This window comes from Biomphalaria glabrata, chromosome 11, assembly GCF_947242115.1.
Source record: "Biomphalaria glabrata chromosome 11, xgBioGlab47.1, whole genome shotgun sequence".
Taxonomy (NCBI): domain Eukaryota; kingdom Metazoa; phylum Mollusca; class Gastropoda; family Planorbidae; genus Biomphalaria; species Biomphalaria glabrata.
The window spans coordinates 3459379-3482500 of record NC_074721.1 but is presented as its reverse complement, the minus strand read 5'-3'; the positions used below and the strand labels follow the sequence as shown (position 1 = coordinate 3482500).

The window sequence follows — 23122 nt, the reverse complement described above, 5'->3', positions numbered from 1 at the left end:
GCCAGAGGTCAGTATGAACGACCAGGAGGAGTCCCGGCATGAGATTGCATTAGCCAGAAAAGATGGCGGCGCACGCCGGTCATCAAATTGGACATTGGTCTCTTTGCGAAAAGAAGTGTTAATCCTAATGATGGATTCTCTCAATTCCGAATCCGCGTCCATTGTCAATACAGCAAGGTCGTCAAGGTCGACTCAATATTTAATTCAAAGTGTCACCACAGCAAGGTCCTCAAGGTCGGCCCTGTTATTTTGTGACTGGTGAATACTACTTGTTCTCCTCCTCCCTCTTTTTTTTTCTAGGGTAACTCTAGTTCGACCGACTTGCAGAAATAAAAGAGTGATCTTTCCTTTACTTCTTGCGTGTCCAAACTCTTGAGCCATGAAGAGAATTATATATAAAGATTGATGAAGAGATTTTTTTATACATTACTGGCGAGGCTAGGATGAAAGGTTAATAAATCTTAGATATCTTTCTGGTCGTGCGGTCGTCTTGATGGAACCGGGTTCGTACCCTTCCCGCTGCGGAATGTTTGAGTTAAGATGAAGATTACCTTCAACTCTGAAGGAATATGCGGAACATATCATGTACATATCGGAAGTGCCGATGGAAATGACAAAGTAGGAGGTAAATATTCGGATTTATCTAATATATAAAAGTCAATTGTAAGGTGAATGCATGCATGCATATGTGAATGTATGTCTTTCATAAAAATCGAAACCGATTGACCAATCTTGATGAAACCTGGCATGGACGTTCCTTAGATACTTGCGATGATCTTAGGCCACAACAAGAGAGTTTGCTACATTTAGGTCACTGAGGTATCTTGATATAGCTTAACTGTTAACTCTTTCTCTCCGTAATTATTTACCACGTTCTGGTGGCATCAACGCTGGTATCGCCAGTTAGGAGAGAAAGACTTAAAACTGCATAGATAAGGAAAAAAAAAAGGGGGAGGCGAAGCAGGGTAAGAACATAGTTAGTTGGTCTTATAAAAATTTCCATTGAATTACTTTCTTTATTTAATAGTACACTCTATCGAGATTTGAACCATGAAACCCTCAGATTTAGGAATACCACCTCATTCACACCATGTTCTTTCCTCCACAGAGATGTGAAAATTTGATTTTGACAGACGTATGCTATTGATTCCCAAAAATAAATGATTCCGATATTTTGAGATGACCTTGGAAAGCCCAAGATATTGACCTTGTCGTCATTTCCTGTTCCGTGTATTCGATTAACTTTCGCCAGGAATAGAATGGGATCTTTTTCTCATTACGTTTTGATCAAAAAGTTCCCAGTGCTTTCTTTCAATCTCTTTTATTGACTAATAACTCCATTGTAGTTGGGCTAAAAATCATATTAAGTCACGTGACTAACAAAAGGCAATCATTACCTCCGATTTTCTTTTTATTACATTGTACTGTGGACGTTACTCGGACTGTTGAGTTCGATAGTTTGTCTTCCGGTGAACTAACGGATATGATTTTTTATTACAAAGCTTTTATTAAATCACTCTGTCTGTCTGTCTGTCTGGTAAAAGTAGTGTACACGTTATATCTTCCGCAACTTTGCACAGTTATTCATTGGCACAGACAAGGCATGAATCAATAAAAAAAAATTAATCCAACTTGTAAATTAATGACTGTTAATTAATTATTTTGTTTGATACCAAAAAGGGAAACTAACCTCTCAGTATTCATATATATTACAAAATTTGTTGGGTTTAGTCCCCTTTAATATTTGTTAGCGCTATTTCTCCCACATGCTTTCTCCGATCAAGTTAATACTTTAAGAAACTCTTTATTGTACGAGATAAAACAGGAATCGACCAAAACAAACAAAAAATTAATCAATTATTATTGTTAAATAATTATTTTATTTGATATCAAATGAGGGAAATAATTTACACATTGTACATATAGTTTAAAGGGCGAAATTCTTTCCCTTTAGATAGACTATGTTGTTGTTTTTTTGCGAGCTCTGTTATACTTTAAAAAACTATGAAAGGTTACATCCAGCAAAGGTAAGCATATAATAAGTATACGTATTTATTGTCAAGAACAAACCACTTTATGTGTAAACATGTCTGTTATTGTCTGACGTTTACTTATAGAAATTGGACTACCGTACCACACCATATATTGGTAAGGTCATATAGTCATCCTCTGTTTGGGACCCATCAACTCAAGAAGAAAACATATATAATTTATAACAAATATGAAATAGCACCAAAGATTTATAAGAAAAGAATATTCTCATTTGATTAGAATAACACCGTTAGAAAAATCATTGACTTTAGAGACACTTCATAACCGATGACGAACAAGAAGTTATAATACACAAAACACGGAACTTACAAATACAAAAACAAAATCAAAGAAAATACTCAAAAAAAATAACACAAAGTGAAATGCAAATTTCTTATTCCATATGCTAGGACAAATTGTTACTAATGCTTCTTCTTCCCTAGTGATATTAGAGCATAGAATGGGTTGCCCGATTCAGTCAAGATAGCCAATGATTTAGCAACGTTAGTCACTGATTAACATGCTTGATTAGATTGACATATGAAGCGCGTACGATGTAATTATGTTCAGTGACGCTGGCCTAAGCTCTTGTACAATGTTGATGTGCTCCTGTCTAAGCTCTTATTCAATGTTGAGTGGCTCCAGTCTAAGCTTTTATACCATGTTGAGTGGCTCCAGTCTAAGCTCTTATACAATGTTGAGTGGCTCCAGTCTAAGCTCTTATACAATGATCATTGGCTCCAGTCTATGCTCCTACACAATGTTCTGTGGCTCTGGCCAAACCTCCTACACAATGTTCTGTGGCTCTGGTCAAACCTCCTACACAATGTTCTGTGGCTCTGGTCTAAGCTCCTACACTATGTTCTGTGGTTCTGGTCAAACCTCCTACACAATGTTCTGTGGCTCTGGTCTAAGCTCCTACACTATGTTCTGTGGTTCTGGTCAAACCTCCTACACAATGTTCTGTGGCTCTGGTCAAACCTCCTACACAATGTTCTGTGGCTCTGGTCTAAGCTCCTACACTATGTTCTGTGGTTCTGGTCAAACCTCCTACACAATGTTCTGTGGCTCTGGTCAAACCTCCTACACAATGTTCTGTGGCTCTGGTCAAACCTCCTACACAATGTTCTATGGCTCTTGCCAAACCTCCTACACAATGTTCTATGGCTCTGGTCTAAGCTCCTACACAATATTCTGTGGCTCTGGTCAAACCTCCTACACAATGTTCTGTGGCACTAGTCAAACCTCCTACACAATGTTCTGTGGCTCTGGTCTAAGCTCCTACACAATGTTCTGTGGCTCTGGTCAAACCTCCTACACAATGTTCTGAGGCTCTGGTCAAACCTCCTACACAATGTTATGTGGCTCTAGTCAAACCTCCTACACAATGTTCTGTGGCTCTGGTCTAAGCTCCTACACAATGTTCTGTGGCTCTGGTCTAAGCTCCTACACAATGTTCTGTGGCTCTGGTCAAACCTCCTACACAATGTTCTGTGGCTCTGGTCAAACCTCCTACACAATATTCTGTGGCTCTGGTCAAACCTCCTACACAATGTTCTGTGGCTCTAGTCAAACCTCCTACACAATGTTCTGTGGCTCTGGTCTAAGCTCCTACACAATGTTCTGTGGCTCTGGTCAAACCTACACAATGTTCTGTGGCTCTGGTCAAACCTCCTACACAATGTTCTGTGGCTCTGGTCAAACCTCCTACACAATGTTCTGTGGCTCTAGTCAAACCTCCTACACAATGTTATGTGGCTCTGGTCTAAGCTCCTACACAATGTTCTGTGGCTCTGGTCAAACCTCCTACACAATGTTCTGTGGCTCTGGTCAAACCTCCTACACAATGTTCTGTGGCTCTAGTTAAACCTCCTACACAATGTTATGTGGCTCTAGTCAAACCTCCTACACAATGTTATGTGGCTCTAGTCAAACCTTCTACACAATGTTCTGTGGCTCTGGTCTAAGCTCCTACACAATGTTCTGTGGCTCTGGTCAAACCTCCTACACAATGTTCTGTGGCTCTGGTCTAAGCTCCTACACAATGTTCTGTGGCTCTAGTCAAACCTCCTACACAATGTTCTGTGGCTCTGGTCTAAGCTCCTACACAATGTTCTGTGGCTCTGGTCAAACCTACACAATGTTCTGTGGCTCTGGTCAAACCTCCTACACAATGTTCTGTGGCTCTGGTCAAACCTCCTACACAATGTTCTGTGGCTCTAGTCAAACCTCCTACACAATGTTATGTGGCTCTGGTCTAAGCTCCTACACAATGTTCTGTGGCTCTGGTCAAACCTCCTACACAATGTTCTGTGGCTCTGGTCAAACCTCCTACACAATGTTCTGTGGCTCTAGTTAAACCTCCTACACAATGTTATGTGGCTCTAGTCAAACCTCCTACACAATGTTATGTGGCTCTAGTCAAACCTTCTACACAATGTTCTGTGGCTCTGGTCTAAGCTCCTACACAATGTTCTGTGGCTCTGGTCAAACCTCCTACACAATGTTCTGTGGCTCTGGTCAAACCTCCTACACAATGTTCTATGGCTCTGGTCAAACCTCCTACACAATGTTCTGTGGCTCTGGTCAAACCTCCTACACAATGTTCTGTGGCTCTAGTCAAACCTCCTACACAATGTTCTGTGGCTCTGGTCTAAGCTCCTACACAATGTTCTGTGGCTCTGGTCAAACCTCCTACACAATGTTCTATGGCTCTGGTCAAACCTCATACACAATGTTCTGTGGCTCTGGTCAAACCTCCTACACAATGTTCTGTGGCTCTGGTCTAAGCTCCTACACAATGTTCTGTGGCTCTGGTCTAAGCTCCTACACAATGTTCTGTGGCTCTGGTCTAAGCTCCTACACAATGTTCTGTGGCTCTGGTCAAACCTCCTACACAATGTTCTGTGGCTTTGGTCAAACCTCCTACACAATGTTCTGTGGCTCTGGTCTAAGCTCCTACACAATGTTCTGTGGCTCTGGTCTAAGCTCCTACACAATGTTCTGTGGCTCTGGTCTAAGCTCCTACACAATGTTCTGTGGCTCTAGTCAAACCTCCTACACAATGTTCTGTGGCTCTGCTCAAACCTCCTACACAATGTTCTGTGGCTCTTGTCAAAGTTCCTACATAAAGTTCTGTGGTTCCATTCTAAGCTCTTAAATAATTTTCAGTGTGTTTAATCTAAGCTCTAAAGTTTCAAACCTTACGTTCAATAAAAGACTATTTCAAAAACAATTGGCAAACAACGGACGTTACAATACAAGATACATAAAATGAGGATCTATTTTACACGTAAACTGAATCCAATATTTTTTTTTCCATTGTTGATTCACACACTAGTGTAATGATTTGATTGAAAAAAATGGATTTAAGCGGAAATTTTTTTTTTTAAATGCAGATAACTCACACATCCGATTTTCTTAAAGTAGTCTCCCATTCCCGCTTCCGGTAAAATCCATGAAAATGGAAAAAAGCTTTTTTAATGTGAGAGAACTGGCTGTTGGATGTGTCTCAGAAGTTAATATAACATGAAGAAGGAATAGTATAATTGAAATTTGGTTCATTCTTCTCTGTCATTTGTCATTGATCGAATTTAATTCTGATGTTCTTTCTACCTTTTTACCTGCCTGGGTGGACCACTTCGGGGGCCGATTTTGAGTTTGTGTTTCCACACAAACTGTCTTTGTAACCTTGTTACTAATACTATCACTTTATGTTTTTATCACATGTAAGATTGTAATTCTAATTAATAAACTGTATAAATTAAAAAAATGGTTTCTGTATTATGGACTAATGGTAGTCACCGTAGTAAACTGTACACCTTATACTTATTTAATATGTATAAAGACGACCTAATTCCATTACTATCTGTTACAAATTTATTAACGCTTATATTTTAAAGTGCTTAAAAATAGGGCACATATGAATATGAACCAAACATAGACATAAATAAATATAGACTAGCCGATTAAAGAGTTTTATGAAACGAAAATTTGTGACTTGTAATTTTGTGTACTTAATTATACAGCATTTATGGGCAGTATAAAAGTTAAGTATTCATATCTATTTCAGCCGTAACCTATATAAGTATTGCAATATTTTCACTAGTGTTTTTTTTTAAATCTCTCAGAATGAAGATCACGCAATTTTTCATAATTCGGAAATCCAAATACAATAGATATACATGTTTTCAAGTTACATGAAGTTACTTCCTTCGGCCAGTCTATATTTATTTATGTCTATGGAACCAAACCTATTTTATTAGACTATTTTCTATCGTCTTCTTTAAACACGCATTTGCACCATTCAGTATTCACACTAAGCTGCGCAAGTAATCTCTATATACATGTAGTTAGATGTCAGTCATGAAAGAAAAACTGTGAAGACTTATATAAAAATAATACACCATATAAGGAGATCCCATCCAGTGTTATTTGCCTTATACGTGTTACCAATCTGTCAGAATACATTCTCATGAGTTAATATCGTTAATAACTAATATATAAAATTAGGTTTATATTTAATCCTTTGGTAATTTTCACATATCGACTAATAAACTCAGTAGTCTCCTTTTGTTTAGCTTTCGATTTTTTAGATTTTGTTTCCGTTATTTAAGCAATAAAATGCAGTAAAGAAAAAAAAGTACCCCTTTCAGACCTTGTAATATATAGGATCTGTAAAGGTCATCTGTTTCTGTGGCGCACGGTTTACGAGGATGTCACGTGGCCAGCACAACGACCAACATCCTTTACCTTCCAAAACTAAAATCAGAAACCTATAAGATGTGGGTGGGCTCAGGGGCGCCCTAAAAATCAAGAAATTGAAAATCCCATTCTTCACCGAGATTCGAACCCCGGACTCCAGGTTCGAAAGCCATTAAATGAGTACCCTATTGTTAAATAAAACAAAGATATTGATATCTCGATCTTGACGGGAACATTTCCATTTAGATGCACAGTTATATTTCCTGGCTTGCACGCAACAAGCTATTTATTCGTGACTATTTTTGGAATAAACATCAAAGACAGATTGTGGGTAGGAGAGTTATGTTTTTTATATATGTAGAGATTTAGACATATCAACAGATGAAAGATGCACTACTGTCCAGAGTTGGACACAGCAATCTACACAAGAAGACAACAAAACAATAAAAGCAAGCATGGCGCCGCCTCGGTATGGAATCATTGATAGACACCCTGCCTACTAATCGATTCCGCCCTCGTCTGAAGCAATCGTCCGTACTCAAGACTCCCACACTCGTGAACACGACTTCGCCCTGAATCAACATTTAAAGTGTTTCGGGTTCAGCGTGGCGATGTGTTCGGGGCCGGCAAAGGAACGGGCAGTGATGGAAGCGTTCAAGGATCGAGAGAAGCAGAGCGAGAAGAAGAGGGCTATCTAGGAGATCAGGGGCGTTTTGCAAGGCGGGCTGGAGGAGTGCAAGATAGGAGAAGACTAAGAAAGAGAGAACTGAAGATACAGATAGGGAGAAGCTGAGAGACAAGAGTCGGGGAAAATGGTGTTAAGAGAGAGAAAAGGAGACTGAGAGAGTGTGTGAGAGAGTATGTGAGAGAGTGTGTGTGAAAGTGTGTGAGAGCGTGTGTGAGAGAGTGTGAGAGAGTGGGTGTGAGAGAGTGTGTGTGAAAGTGTGTGAGAGAGTGTGTGAGAGAGTGTGTGAGAGAGTGTGTGAGAGAGTGTGTGACAGAGTGTGTGACAGAGTGTGTGAGAGTGTGTGAGAGAGTGTGTGAGAGAGTGTGTGAGAGAGTTTGTGAGAGAGTGTGTGAGAGAGAGATTGAGAGTTTATGTAAGAGAATAAGAGCGCGTGAAAGATTTAAATAGAGTGAGAAAATGAGAGAGAGGGGGAGAAAGAGGGAGGGAGAGAGAGAGAGAGAGAGATTGTGAAAAAGGAAAGAGTGTGACTGACTGAGAGAGAGTTTAAACCATCATATATATATATATATATATATTTATACAGTGCCGGTACTCAGTGGTTAGGTGCCGGTACTCAGTAGTTGATTGTCTAACTTTTAACAATTAAAAATTAACAATATACTTTAAAATACAAGAAAAGTAATAATTTTGTCAAAAAAGGTGCCGGTACGCCGTACCGGTGCGTACCGTCACAAATAAAGCCCTTTGTATATATATATATAACTCCATACCTTATTAATCTTTGAACTCGAAGACCAGCCTCATTATTATTATTATTATGTTAGAAACGAACGAATATTCATTCTCTAGCGCTGTCAGGGTCGCGTTTCGCTAAAGAGAATCAAAATTCATCGTAGTCCCTTAAATATTTCCCACTGATATTATTATTTTCATTATTATTATTATTATTTGTCACAGCTTTCCTATTATATAACTCTGTAGAATCTACCTTAGGTCTGGATACGTCTAGGTGTCCCTGGTTCAGTTCTAGTTAACGAAATAAAACAATGAAACCACTAGATCAAACACATAAACTTTAATCAGCTTTACTGCATATCACACACGCTGGTCTCTCTCTGATCAACTAAAACACACTTCCGGTCATTCGCGCAGAATGTAAAAATAGATTATACAGTATTATACATACATACACACATTCATCCGTGACATTATTATTATTATTTTTATGTAACATATAAACATCAGTAAACAAAAAAAAAAAAAAAACAGATTAGGAGTAATATAGAAACATCCTGACACATCACCTTCATGACAAATAATGTGACGTGTACTTTAGGGAAATCTTTGTAATGTTTCTATTTCTAGTTCATGTCTAAAAACATTCTTTTTTTTCTCTTCACTTCATATTATTACAGATATTTTCTATTATTCCACTTAATATTCACGATTCCCTGTTCCGACAATAAGATTGACAGGTCATCCTCAATATGGGGGTCAAGTCTGTTAGAACTCAAACAGTTGAAGTGATAACTTAGTCACAGTTCTTGTATGCAAATATGGTTTCAGTTTTATGGCTTGATTATAAGAGCATGACAGTTAACGCTGCCTACGTGATCGTCTGCTGGCCTTGTGTTATTTCTTCTCGGCAAGGACAGCTTCAGTTTGACTTTGTTCAATCAAGATATTTGACTTTGTTCAATCAAGATATTTGACTTTGTTCAATCAAGATATTTGACTTTGTTCAATCAAGATATTTGACTTTGTTCAATCAAGATATTTGACTTTGTTCAATCAAGATATTTGACTTTGTTCAATCATGATATTTGACTTTGTTCAATCATGATATTTGACTTTGTTCAATCAAGATATTTGACTTTGTTCAATCAAGATATTTGACTTTGTTCAATCAAGATATTTGACTTTGTTCAATCATGATATTTGACTTTGTTCAATCAAGATATTTGACTTTGTTCAATCAAGATATTTGACTTTGTTCAATCAAGATATTTGACTTTGTTCAATCAAGATATTTGACTTTGTTCAATCAAGATATTTGACTTTGTTCAATCAAGATATTTCCCACTCTGGATAATGATATTGGCTTTATTTTTATTAGCGTATCCAAAATTAATAAACCAGGAGATACAGGCCTACCAATTGTATGAAGACCCACCAATAGTGACGCAAAAAGGAACAGTCTCTGTGGGAGCTGGTCACCTTGAAAGAATGTCAGAGAACAGAGAAACTATGTTTGTAAAATGTTTTACATGTTTCGGATGTTCCTTCAGAGTTGAAGATAGTTACTTCCTAGTCCAAACCTCCCGCAGGACGACGGGGGTTGGGAGCGGGCAGGGTTTGAACCCTGGACCATCGATAAATCTGAACGACAGTCCAGCGCGCAAACCGCACGACCAGAATAGTATTCCAGCAAAATCAACAAGGTAGGCGCCCCTAAGGCAGACTACAAATACGATGGATTAAGAGGCAGATCTACAGAGGTCGGGCATGAAGATCTGAATGGAATGGTGAGCTGAAGTAGGTCATAGCCCTCCATGGGTTGTGGCGCCACTGGCTACGGGATGGATCTATAAGTAATTTATTTAGCACGTGGTAATAGGGTACGTTACTGTACACCAGAGTACACCCTGGAGTGGCACGACATCCCCTTAAGGGGGCGCCACGTCCTGACAAAAGGGTGAGGATGAGCGAAACCTGTCACATTATTTTGTTAAGTAGTACAAAAAAAAAATAGGTTTGATGACAGTAGGCGGTTAATATGTCTTGATATCACTGGGAGCTATATCTAATGACTCAGTATCCAATGTATACCGGTAAAACTCTTAATATACTTTTATGTGTATGCAATTCCTATTTACAAAATAAATTAATTTAATCATGTAAGTATAAACCACGAAAAGACTGAACACTTAATATATATATATATGTGGGAAGGGTGGTGTAGAGGCTGGACATACTGGTTAGCATACATCCTGGCTACCTATGAAGGGGGCTCGAGATTCGACACCCGAATCGGGCAGAGTTGTGTTTACTGAGCGCCTAAAGGCAGCACGGAAAACAACTCCCAGATACCCCCTCCCCCCCCCCACTGGTCCACAAATGAGATTGGACCAAAGCGCTCTGAGCATGATATAAGCATGAAAGTAGCGCTTTATAAAAGCGATAATTATTATTATTATATAAACACCTATCTATAATACACTATTATTTATTTATGAGTTTATAGAAATAAAAAAAATTATGTGATTTTTTAGTTCTACTAGTCTTGGTAGAAACTCAAATCTTCTAGAAGATTCAGTGTAAAAAAACAACTTCCTGTTTATATTTCTGTGGAAACCTACATCACGCTACATATTGATATATAAATAAATAATTATATGTACATAAGAATATCTTATTTGTACTTTTATATATTTAGAAGTTTCGCACATTTAATGGTCTATTTATACTCTGCTTATATTGATGTTGATTTAAAATTGAAACTGGATCACAGTTTTGAGTTTTATATACTAGAATCCAAATGTTTTATACAAGAAACAAGTGTGTTTTAAACTGACATTGTAACAAAAAGACAAAGAAATCCCATAGCTAAGCCATATCCAGGTTTCCTGTGGGCTGTTTAATATTAAGCTCGTCCAGGCGTCGATATTGACAGTTCAAGGTCTGATGAAGTCTACATTTTAAGTTCCACTGTTGAAAACCTGCATTATTAAGTTTTCATTTTTTGTTTGTCTTCTGGTGGAGAATCAAGCCAGGTCATTGCCTGGTCCTGGGTTAAATAAAGATACTGCGATGGGAGGTCTCCTTTATAATAATAATAATAATAATAATAATGGCCGCCGGAAGCTATGGCGTGTTTTCCTTCTCTCTGACTCAGTGCACTTTTTAGCGAGATCAAGGAAGTATTTGTACTCTAGACTTTACAGATACTGAAGTACTGCTACATGGTTGTAGGTCTGCATATATTTAGGATGTTTTTATGCATTGGGTTTGAAAACTTTCTTAGTTTTAAGATCACTTCTTATCCTAGGCTAGGGACGCCATTTTCGCTGCGTCACTTCCATGATTACTAGACCTAGATCTAAAAAGCTTGTTTACTGAGACAGTAGATCAAAATAAACCAGTCAACGCACGTTCATTTTTTTTATCTTCATTTTTGAATTTTGAGGAAATAGAACGGACCCATTGCTTCTTCCAGGACAGTGATGAATATGAAATAAATTAGGCGGTAAATATTATTCACCAATGAGTCGAGTGTTTACTGAGGGTAATTCACAACCTCATGACCAAACACAAGAGGTCGGTCTACTCCCTGACTCGCACCCCACACAATTGAGAGGTGCTGTTGGTGGTAGAACAAGAGGAGCCAAAAGGATCAAATGGACGAGAGAAATGAATATAGACATTATGAAATCGTTCTTCCGTGTAAACATTTGTGATGATAAACCTCTCCCAGGTTATAGGCAAAAACTCTCCCTGGAATTTAACAAATTATACCCTAATCTAAACCTTACAGAGCAGAATGTTGTAGACAGAAGATCTGTAATAATTAAAAAATGCCTACACCCCAAGTCCTCCACCATAAGGTTATACCTGCCCAGGAAGGATGGGGGTCGTGGATTGCAGAACATCTTCAAATTGTGTAAGATGCAAGTTTTAAAAATACGATCAAAACTGCTCGCCTCCAGCAACAAATTAGTTTCCTTCCTACGGAAGTACGACTCCGATCGGTAAGGACACTCCCCCTTATTATAAATACTCTCCGCAAGAGGTTCTCGAGTCTACTGAACATTTGCTGTACTGGGATAGGCCTATTCTGACCGACAAAACGGTAGATTTCAATCGCCCGGATCTGCTGTTCATCGATAAAAAAGAAAAAACCGCTACCATTATCGATATCGCCGTACCACTGTCTCATAATTTAAGAAAAACTGAGATAGAAAAACAAAGAAAATATGGGAACCTGGGCTTGGAGATTAAGCGTCTATGGAAATTGTCCAAAATAACAATATACCCCATTGTTATATCAACCGAGGGGATAATAACAACTGACCTCACAGACACATTCAAGGCCCTTAACATTCCTAGGAACATATTCGTTGCCTGTCAGAGGGCGGTACTGCTGCAGACCTGCCACATCACCAGAAAATTCCTCAGTGGAAACTGTTAAAGGGACTACGATGAATTTTGTTTCTCTTTAGCGAAACTCGACCCTGGCAGTGCCAGAGAATGACTACTCGTTCATTTCTAACATAATAATAATAATAATAATAATAATAATCTTTATTATCCGTAAGGAAATTTGTCTTACAATTTGTGCATTACACCAAACAAAAAACATTATAACTATAAGAAACCAAAGTGTACATTCACGCCAGACTCTCTCATATACAACGAGGAAACTTGTTTCCGCTTGGTTTCAAAAGTTTAACTTAAGGTTGAAAGAAATTGTCAGTGTGACATCTAACTATCAATAATTTAAAGGTATCAGTTCGTCAGAGTCTCAATCACTATTGTAAGCAGGGTCGGATTTACGACAGTGCAAGACTGTGAATTCCCCATAGTTACACCTTCAAAGGAGCCTCCCAATTTCCGAAATTTAAAATGTAAATAAAACATAAAACAATAAGAGAAAAGATTTAAATTTATAAGTTCTCTTATTCTTTAAAAGTATCACGTGAATATCGTATATGCTGCGGGACACACATTTGAGACCCTTGAAGATATATTTGAGACCCCAGGACACACATTTGAGACCCAGAGAAAAACCATTATTCAAGAAATGCGCATAATACGAAAAGAAAACTTTAAATAGACTGCCGCGGGTCTGCTTTATATGAGATGCGGAAAAATATGTAGGTCGCAACCGGGTTTGTCTAGTCATATGAAACACTGCACTCGTTTTTAATCTTCAGAATCGAAGACATTGCCATTATATATATATAGAGAGAGAGAGAGAGTGCGAAGAAGACAGCCATCAGCGAAAAGCTAAGAGCGACAGAAAACTACGAGCAAAAGGAAGCAATACTGCAACAGACTCAAACCAACGCGCTGCTGTGTCCTTGTCTTCGGTTAGCTTTTCAAAGAGAAGATTGAAGACCCCTGGGTACTATCCTAGACAATAAACTAAATTTTACTGCAAATACTGATTATATCAGCAAAAAAGGGCAGCAAAGATTACGATTACTAAGAAAACTGTCCTCGTTTAATGTTAGCGAAAAGGCCTTGGCTATGTTTTATCACGCTCACATCTGCAATATTTTAAGTTTCAATATCACCGCCTGGTATGGCAATCTGAGCATTAAAAATAAAAATAAACTTTATAGAATCCTAAATGCTGCTGGCAAAACCATTGGCAAAAAACAAACCCCATTTGGGCAGTTGTTTGAGACAAACATCTATAAAAAAGCTAACAAGATCCTCGAAATAAAGAATCACCCTTTGTGTCAGGATTTGGGGATTTTAACATCACAAAAGAGATACAAGACACCGATAGCAAAGACAAACAGACACAAACACTCTTTTGTTACCCTGGCAATCAAATCATTAAATAAGAACAACCTGGTATAAACTTTGTCACATGTAAATTATGAGTGAGTCTGGAATGAATGTACACTTTGGTTTCTTATAGTTATAATGTTTTTTGTTTGGTGTAATGCACAAATTGTAAGACAAATTTCCTTACGGAAAATAAAGATTATTATTATTATTATTATTATTATTATTAAATACATGTTTAACACCCCTGAATACATGTTTGAGACACATGAATACATGTTTGAAACCCCTGAATACATGTTTGAGACCCCTGGATACATGTCTGAGACCCCTGGATACATTTTTGAGACCCCTAAATACATGTTTGAGACCCCTGGATACATGTTTGAGACCCCTGGATACATGTTTGAGACCCCTGGATAGATGTTTGAGACCCCTAAATACATGTTTGAGACCCCTGGATACATGTTTGAGACCCCTGGATACATGTTTGAGACCCCTGGATAGATGTTTGAGACCCCTGGATACATGTTTGAGATCCCTGAATACATGTTTGAGACCCCTGGATACATGTCTGAGACCCCTGAATACATGTTTGAGACCCCTGGATAGATGTTTGAGACCCCTGGATACATGTCTGAGACCCCTGAATACATGTTTGAGACCCCTGAATACATGTCTGAGACCCCTAAATACATGTTTGAGACCCCTGGATACATGTTTGAGACCCCTGGATACATGTTTGAGACCCCTGGATAGATGTTTGAGACCCCTAAATACATGTTTGAGACCCCTGGATACATGTTTGAGACCCCTGGATACATGTCTGAGACCCCTGAATACATGTTTGAGACCCCTGGATACATGTCTGAGACCCCTGAATACATGTTTGAGACCCCTGGAATTAATAGCCATCTTCAAGTTCGTAGTAAATAAGATTGTGTTGACCGGGGACGAGGTGACTGAGTGGTTAAGCGCTTGGCTTCCGAACCTGGGGTTCTGGGTTCGAATCTCGAGGAAGATTGGGATTTTGATTTTCGGGATTTTTAGGGCGCCCCTGAGTCCACCCAACTCTGATGGGTACCTGACTTTAGTTGGGGAAAGTAAAGACGGTGATCGTTGTTCTGGCCACATGACACCCTGTTCGTTAACCGTTGGCAGAAGGAAACAGATGACCTTAACATCACCTGCCATATAGACCGCCTGGTCTGAAAGTGGAACTTTTTACTTTATATATTTAATTTAGGGGCCTATTTAAGTTCTTAATTGAACTCGACACATAGTCCGCTCTATGATTAGGTTTGCGAGGTCTAGAAGTTTAACTTTCCTCATGTTGCCATTCTGAATGTTTACTTACAGTATTTAAGCAAAACTTAAATAATCTACGACTGCTTTATAAGAAATAATGTGCTGTGTAAAAGTCTCCACAAACAAGTCAGTCAAGAGAGCCAACAGTTGAAGTCTTGGCAGTAATAACTTTATGGCCTCTTGGGCAGCCCTGGACCTGTGGGTAGTGACTGATGTCGGCCATTAATGTAGGTCAAACTAGGTCAGACTAGGTGTTATGTTTTATGTTGGGCTGAGAAGAATGTTCTTAAAATGCATAATTTTGTCATTTTTTAATACGAATCTACAATGTCTTCATGTTACGGAGATCTTGCAATGCCATCAAAATCATTTAGCGCACTCATTAGTTATCTCATATAGTATAATAACTTATGGAAGTGATATCTTATCTTAGACAATTTCTAACAATATTCTTTTTCTGTAACTATAATTATTCACTTATTTTACTAAAATATATTATGCACACATGACATAAATAGCTGTTTACAGCAAGCTGTTTAGTATCTCGAACAAGGGAACGAAATTGTACAATAATGAAGAAGTGGTATTAGCTGAATTAGCCCCCTTTTCATAAGTCTCCGATTTAAATTGAAACAAAAAAAAAATGCTTAACTATACAACCTTCTCTAAGTACCTCGCTAGCAGAGTGGTTAGCAGTTGGCCCTAGAAGGCTGAGCCAAGAATTAGACTATGCTAAAATCCCTTTCCTTCTCCTCCCCCCCCCCTAACTAGTCCAGATAAGTGATAGTCCAAATAAGTGATAGTTCAAATAAGTGATAGTTCAAATAAGTGATAGTTCAAATAAGTGATAGTTCAAATAAGTGATAGTCGAGATAAGTGATAGTTCAAATAAGTGATAGTTCAAATAAGTGATAGTTCAAATAAGTGATAGTTCAAATAAGTGATAGTTCAAATAAGTGATAGTTCAAATAAGTGATAGTTCAAATAAGTGATAGTTCAAATAAGTGATAGTCGAGATAAGTGATAGTTCAAATAAGTGATAGTTCAAATAAGTGATAGTTCAAATAAGTGATAGTTCAAATAAGTGATAGTTCAAATAAGTGATAGTTCAAATAAGTGATAGTTCAAATAAGTGATAGTTCAAATACGTGATAGTTCAAATAAGTGATAGTTCAAATAAGTGATAGTTCAAATAAGTGATAGTCGAGATAAGTAATAGTTCAAATAAGTGATAGTTCAAATAAGTGATAGTTCAAATAAGTGATAGTTCAAATAAGTGATAGTTCAAATAAGTGATAGTTCAAATAAGTGATAGTCGAGATAAGTGATAGTTCAAATAAGTGATAGTCGAGATAAGTGATAGTTCAAATAAGTGATAGTTCAAATAAGTGATAGTTCAAATAAGTGATAGTTCAAATAAGTGATAGTTCAAATAAGTGATAGTTCAAATAAGTGATAGTCGAGATAAGTGATAGTTCAAATAAGTGATAGTTCAAATAAGTGATAGTCGAGATAAGTGATAGTTCAAATAAGTGATAGTTCAAATAAGTGATAGTTCAAATAAGTGATAGTTCAAATAAGTGATAGTTCAAATAAGTGATAGTTCAAATAAGTGATAGTCGAGATAAGTGATAGTTCAAATAAGTGATAGTTCAAATAAGTGATAGTCGAGATAAGTGATAGTTCAAATAAGTGATAGTTCAAATAAGTGATAGTTCAAATAAGTGATGGTCGAGATAAGTGATAGTTCAAATAAGTGATAGTTCAAATAAGTGATAGTTCAAATAAGTGATAATTCAAATAAGTGATAGTTCAAATAAGTGATAGTTCAAATAAGTGATAGTTCAAATAAGTGATAGTTCAAATAAGTGATAGTTCAAATAAGTGATAGTCGAGATAAGTGATAGTTCAAATAAGTGATAGTTCAAATAAGTGATAGTCGAGATAAGTGATAGTTCAAATAAGTGATAGTTCAAATAAGTGATAGTTCAAATAAGTGATAGTTCAAATAAGTGATATTTCAAATAAGTGATAGTTCAAATAAGTGATAGTCGAGATAAGTGATAGTTCAAATAAGTGATAGTTCAAATAAGTGATAGTCGAGATAAGTGATAGTTCAAATAAGTGATAGTTCAAATAAGTGATAGTTCAAATAAGTGATGGTCGAGATAAGTGATAGTTCAAATAAGTGATAGTTCAAATAAGTGATAGTTCAAATAAGTGATAATTCAAATAAGTGATAGTTCAAATAAGTGATAGTTCAAATAAGTGATAGTTCAAATAAGTGATAGTTCAAATAAGTGATAGTCGAGATAAGTGATAGTCAAGATAAGTGATAGTCGAGATAAGTGATAGTCCAAATAAGTGATAGTCGAGATAAGTGATAGTCCAGATAAGTGACAGTCGAGATAAGTGATAGTCCAGATAAGTGATAGTCGAGATAAGTGATAGTCGAGATAAGTGATAGTCCAGATAAGTGTCAGTCGAGATAAGTGATAGTCCAGATAAGTGATAGTCGAGATAAGTGATAGTCCAGATAAGTGACAGTCGAGATAAGTGATAGTCCAGATAAGTGATAGTCGAGATAAGTGATAGTCGAGATAAGTGATAGTCCAGATAAGTGTCAGTCGAGATAAGTGATAGTCCAGATAAGTGATAGTCGAGATAAGTGATAGTCCCAATAAATGATAGTCGAGATAAGTGATAGTCCATATAAGTGATAGTCCAAATAAGTGATAGTCCAAATAAGTGATAGTCCATATAAGTGATAGTCCAAATAAATGATAGTCAGGATAAATGATAGTCCAGGTAAGTGATAGTCTAGATAAGTGATAGTCCCAATAAGTGTAGTCCAGGTAAGGGATAGTCTAAATATATGATAGTCCAGATAAGTGATATTCCAAATAAGTGATAGTCTAGATAAGTGATACTCCAAAAGAGTGATAGTCCAGATACGTGATAATCCAAATAAGTGATAGTCCAGATAAGTGATAGTCCAGATAAGTGATAGTCCAGATAAGTAATAGGATCATAGCGAATTGAGAAAGCTAAAAGCATGAAATAGCGCTAAATAGCAATAATTAGTAAAACAAAAGAATGTATTAATCGCACAGATCTATTGCTGTTAGTCTAGATCTATTACAAATTTAACTACATGACAGATTCAAACTAATTGATACAAATACACTACGTATAATCTTTTATTTTTAAAAGTGTTTTTTTTTTAAATCTTTTTCTTGTTGAAAATAGAGTGTACTCGCGGCATTAAAAAATGATTATTATTATGATTAATTAATAAATTTCAAGTGAAATAAGTCTCATTATCATCTGTATTAATTGTAACATTAGAAACAAAAGCCGTGTAAAAAAAGTTTTCTTCATGATCAAATTCATCATCCTCAACATCATAATCATCACATAATCATCACATAATCATCACATAATCATCACATAATCATCACATAATCATCACCATCACATAATCATATGAATAGGATGTGTGCGATGTCTATGATATCTACATATCACAGCATCTGTCATCTGTGATTATATCAGTAACATATGTGATATTTTTGCAATATATGTGATGTCCGTCGCGTATCGTGGTGTATGTCATGTTGGACGATTGAAAGAGTTGAAATGGTCGAAAATCGATTGCGAAATCCAAACATACAAGAAACATACAGAGGGACGTAACGCAAGCGTTGTAACATTTTAAAACAATCTCTCAAAATGTTGCACTTTAAATTCTCGATTATTTTGTACGTTCCCTTACATCATACCAACACCTCTTCCTTTCTTCATATCCCTTACTCTTCTTTGTCTACTGCTACTGTATTTTATTACTAAAATAGAGAATATAGCCCTTATGTTTAAATATAAGCAAAGGGGAGATTACTGTAAATGAAAAGTGATCATCCCATATGTATATATACATATCCAGACATTCGTTGATTGTAAGATTTAGGGGTGAAGCACTCAACATAACAGATCTGTTTTAGGAAGGAGGGGGGGAGTGTAGGTGGGGGATGCTACAAACCTGGTGTTGCGGTGTGCACCGAGAGAGTTAATGGGCCAGTTTTAATTGGAAAGTGTTTCCGCTAATTTTATGGGTTGTCCCTGGACTGTGTCAAGAGTGTAGCTCAGATCAAAATTATGTATGAATTTTGTAGATATCATTAAAATTAATAAATAAATAAATATACAGATGATGTACAAAAGGCGGAGAGAGAGAGAAAGAGAGAGAGAGAGAGAGAGAGTGAAAGAGAGAGAGGGGTGGGGAGGAGAGAAAAAGAGAGCGAAAGAAAGAAATAAGGAGACATATAAAAGATATAAAAGGTAAGGAAGCGAATGATTATCTTTCAGATATTTAATGTACTTAGGTGAGGTGGCTGAGTGCTAGAGCGCTTGGCTTCACAACAGGAGTTCGAATGCTGGTGAAGACTGTGTGTTTTTTAAAATTTCGAGATCCTCGGGTCTCCTCTGAGTCCATCCAGCTATAATGGGTACCTGGCATTAGTTGGGGAAAAGCAAAGGCGGTTGGACGTTGTGCTGGCCACATGACACCCTTGTTAACAGTTGACCTTTACATCCTCTGTCCTATAGTCGAAAAGGGAAACGGTTTTACTATATATCATGTACAGTGTTGATTTCCAAGACAATGGTTGGGAAAAAATGAAGGAGGTAGGAAGTCATTTTTCTCTTTCTAATCTCTTTTTTCTCTTTCTAATCTCTTTTTCTCTCTCTTTTCCTTTTTTCCCTCCTCTATCCCACTGCACTTTTGTGTTTCTCTTTCTGTCTATGTCTCTCTGTCTCTGTCTCTCTCTATGTCTCTCTCTGTCTCTGTCTCTCTCTATGTCTCTCTCTGTCTCTGTCTGTCTGTCTCTCTGTCTCTGTCTCTCTCTGTCTCTGTCTGTCTCTGTCTCTGTCTCTCTCTGTCCCTGTCTCTCTCTCTGTCTCTCTCTGTCTCTCTCTGTCTCTGTCTCTCTCTGTCTCTCTCTGTCTCTCTCTGTCTCTGTCTCTCTCTGTCTCTCTCTTTCTCTGTCTCTCTCTGTCTCTCTCTGTCTCTCTCTGTCTCTGTCTCTCTGTCTCTGTCCCTGTCTCTCTGTCTCTGACTCTCTCTGTCTCTCTCTGTCTCTATCTCTCTCTGTCTCTGTCTCTCTCTGTCTCTGTCTCTCTGTCTCTGTCACTGTCTCTCTCTGTCTCTGTCTATCTGTCTCTCTCTGTCTCTCTCTCTCTCTCTGTCTCTGTCTCTCTCTTTGCACTTCTTTGCTTTCATTCGTTTCTTTGTCACTCGTTCTCTTCTGTTTTCGTCAGTTCTCTCTCTCTTTCTCTCTCTTTTTCTCTATCACTCTCTCTCTTTCTCTCTATCACTTTCTCTCTCTTTCTCTATATCACTCTTTCTCTCTCTCTCTTTCTCCTTATCACTCTCTCTCTCTATCACTCTTTCTCTCTCTCTCTTTCTCTCTATCACTCTCTCTCTCTTTCTCCCCATCACTCTCTCTTTCTCCCCATCACTCTCTCTTTCTCTCTCTCTCTTTCTCCCTATCACTCTCTCTCTCTCTCTTTCTCCATATCACTCTCTCTCTCTTTCTCTCTATCACTCTATCTCTCTCTCTTTCTCTATATCACTCTTTCTCTCTATCACTCTCTCTTTCTTTCTCTATATCGCTCTCTCTTTCTATCACTCTCTCTTTCTCTCTCTTTTCTCTCTATCACTCTCTCTTTCTTTATCACTCTTTCTCTCTATCACTCTCTTTTTCTTTCTCTATATCGCTCTCTCTTTCTCTCTCTCTCTCTTTAACTATATCACTCTTTCTCTCTATCACTCTCTCTTTCTTTCTCTATATCGCTCTCTTTCTCACTCTCTCTCTCTTTCTCTACATCACTCTCTCTCTTTCTCTCTATCACTCCCTCTCTCTATTTCTCATATCTAACAGACAGACGTTTCATGCTGTAACTCTCTCAATTGGCGATAATACATTTTAATGAGCTCACAATCGGCCTTCAGTTTTAACGTTTCTACAGGGTCAGTTTTAGCTTTTTGTTTTATTTTCTGACAATTAGGGGAGAAAACAGATCTGATTATTACCACTACCTGGACTCGGATAACGCAAGTTCGGTGAAGTCTTATATCGTCACGTGATTGTACCATCATTCCTACACACTTTCTCGATACCATTAATCATTAGGTAAGTTTTGTCAAGTTTATTTTATTGTTAAGTTTTAATATTTTTGACTTGCTACGTGTAATATTTAAAGATATGGCTTGTTCAAAATCATATAGATATGCCTTAATTTGAATTTGTAAACAAATTTTATGCAGCTAGTTTTTCTACGTTAATTTTAAATATTTGAAAACTTTTTAATCGTATTGGTTGATTCCAGTGTCAGTAAACAAACTGCAGTCAAATTTCAAATTTCTAATTAAAAAAATAATACGACATGAAAAGAATATTCATTTTCATTCACTCATAAAGTTAGTCCAACGCTGTTTCTTAATTACAAACTTATAGATAATGCAACAATCTAAAAAGTCCCATTCCAACAAAACTGAAAAAATAAAAGAGACTATTTATTGAAAAACGAAATGATACTATAACAACACAATGTGTGACTAATAAGGATATTCCTTTTAAATTCATAAACTGAATGTTAACATGTGTAAAGATGAATCAGAAGACATTATTACCCTATCATAATCATTACATTTTAATAACGATGTCTAAATATCATATCAAAGGTAAATTACATAACATTGCGATGACTGGGTATATCCTTGACCTTTCGGAATGGAAGACAACAACACTGACCTGCAACGTCACAACATGTGGGCAGCGGAGACCAGTAGCTCGTTGCCACGTCAGACAGAGCTGCGAACTGGCAACGAGCTAGTGGTATAATGCAAGTCAGTGTTCACCCCTTTTATGACGATTTGTATCGAGATCTCAGACAACCGATTTTCATGGTGTTATACCCTACAACAGGTAGTTCAGTAATCTAAACTTCGAGTGGAAAAAAAAAATTGGTGTTATTTTTAAAGATGATGACTTATAGTAAGAGCGATTGCATTCCTCTTAATAACCAATAAATGATATTTAAAAAAAAAATACCCATAACCCCCAGACAAAAGTCATGGTTAAGCGCATGTATAGATCTACTCTAAGTATATAGGATCTAGATATATAGTATAGAATATTCTAGTTTGGCGATAAGCCTATAAAACCAGACCTACAAGAGGCGTGTCAATATAGTCTTTTTATTGATTGATTTATATCTTTAATCAATACATGCTGGAACACCAGTTGAAGTATGCTTGTTTATTATAAAGATTGTTAAGACCTACAGTCAAATTTAAATTTAGAAGATAAAATTTCGAAAAATTATAACTTTCAAACCAAAGAGTTTCTTGGGAAAAATTGGTACAAGTTCTCGTTCTTCCCTAGTACTATTAAAGCATGGAATGGGTTGACTGAATCAGCCAGGAAAACCAATGACTTGGCAGAGTTTAGGGCAATGATTAACATGCATGACTAGATAGACCTTGGAAACGCAGGTAGATAAGAATATAAAAGAGCAAACTTTAAGGAAGGGTCCTTGATTACAAATGGGGAACACAGCATAAAGAGCAAACCTTAAGGAGGGGTCCTTGATTACAGATGTGCGCGGAGGGCGCTGAGACTCAGCGGTAAAGCGCTTGGCTTCTGAACCGTAGTTCCCGGTTTCGAATCCTGGTGAAGACTGAGATTAATAATTTTGGGATCCTTGGGCGCCTCTGAGTCCACCCAGCTGTAAAGGGTACCTTACATTAAAGGCGGTTGGTCGTTGTGCTGGCCACATGAGACTCTCGTTAACTGCAAGCCGCAGAGCTAACAT

The 23122-nt window shown here is 37.3% G+C and overlaps 1 protein-coding gene across 1 annotated transcript in view; it reads left to right on the top strand.

Moving 5' to 3' along the window:
- LOC106080197 (rhodopsin-like) overlaps positions 1-23122 on the top strand; it is an 80682-nt gene that overhangs the window by 32144 nt on the left and 25416 nt on the right. The window contains exon 2 of the mRNA XM_056004986.1: positions 21314-21438. The gene's annotated coding sequence lies outside the window, so the exon portion shown is untranslated. The remainder of the gene's footprint in view (positions 1-21313; positions 21439-23122) is intronic.